Genomic DNA, 1,741 nt, shown 5'->3' on the forward strand with positions numbered 1-1,741 from the left:
CAAGTATCCAGCCTGCAACAGCATGTGGGTGGGTTTTTCACACCATAGATCCTCAGACCATCTTCTGAATATGTAAATGCCAGGTATATATACCAAGCCCTTTTCTGAGTGTTTTTGTTCAGACCTTGTGATCCTGTTCCTCTGTCTGTAACCCTGCGTACAAATCTGTGCTGTTTTGTGCGGAGTAAATCTTCACTGAAGCTAAGTAACTGTCTGAAGGGAAACGAACCAACCTAATATTTTTATTAATACAGTCCTTTTCTAGAAAAGCCAGTTTCCTCACACATCTTCTTGCAGCTTGCCAGTAGAGGGCAGCATGAGCTGCTCGAGATGTTCTTGGCAGATGGCTACATGGACTGTGGACTTCAGAAAGTACAGTGGACCAACACCAGCACATAAGTGCAAACTTCACACTGGACTTCAAGCTACATGGAGTCCGTGTCTCTCCGTTCGTCCTCCAGATAAAATACTGAAGGTACTTTCATCAGAAAAGAGAACTTTGGACCATTGAGCAACAATTCATTTCTTTTTCTCTTTGGCCCCGGTAAGATGATTCTTACGTCGTCTCTGTAGTGACAGGAGGTACAGGACATTTGTGTGTGGTGGCTCTTGATGCAGCAACTTCCAGTTTTTCGTCTTTAGGTGCTCTCCCAAAATGTTGAATGGATATTGTTGGACAATCCTCTTCAAATTGCAGTACTGCCTGTTGATGGGAAACATTTATCATGTTCCATTCCACTCAATAATTGTAATTCGAGCTATCACTCTGGGAACAACCAGCTGGGTCGGCATTGGCTTGTCCTCTTTATAAAGGGGGTGATGACATCTGTGAGGTCAGCAGTCTTCTGCATGATTGGTAGCTTTCTAATCCAGCAACCCTTTGCCGTTTTTTTGAGGGAATTAGTTGATTAGAATGTGACATCACAATTTTGAAATATTGAATATTCCAAGACTGAAATTTAAATTTTCATTACCCGATAGCTAAATCATCAATATGACAAGATAAAAAAATTTGTTTCATTTTTTGAATCGGTTTACAGAAAAAAATATTTTCCTGCAGTATAAATGCTGTCATTTTAAAATGTTTCTGTATTCTTTCCTCAGAAATTGCCCCCTATCCCCCATACCTCTAACTTGCATGTTATAAACAAATATTTGAGTTTATTTTTACATTTCTTAAGGCACTTTAGATATGACAATGTAACTGTGAAATAGATACGAGAAACTTTTTTCTAATAGGCTGTATCCTGGTTTGTATACACCTAAAGCTACATTCACTCTGCATTTGTTTATTTATACCTTCCCTATTTTATCCTTTTTATACAAAAATTAACCAGAAAAAAACAACATCTATGGCAGAGAGGTCCGATTAGCAGATTGTGCCGTTCCCACTTGATACGCCCATGGGTTGACGGGCAAGACACTGAACCTGACACTGCTCCTGGGGGTTTTGATTGGCACTATTGGAGGGCAGATGAGCAATCATCAGTGTGTGTATGGGTGAATAAGACCGAGACTGTAAAGCACTTTGGGCCTTCAAGTAAGGTAGTAAGGGGCTATACAAGTATACGCCATTTTAAAATATACCCAATACTTTTTTTATGAAAAAAAAAAGTTTCATGAATCCTCCATCTTCTCCTTAGTTTAACCTCACACAGCAGAACTGAAAGCTCAGTACCGATTCCACTCAGCAGCAGATAAAACTTCCAATTCAAAAGTTTTCAACAGTGTTCAATCAAGC

The sequence above is a fragment of the Oryzias latipes genome, chromosome 20, assembly GCF_053564925.1.
Source record: "Oryzias latipes strain Hd-rR chromosome 20, Olatipes_Hd-rR_3.1".
NCBI classification, from domain to species: domain Eukaryota; kingdom Metazoa; phylum Chordata; class Actinopteri; order Beloniformes; family Adrianichthyidae; genus Oryzias; species Oryzias latipes.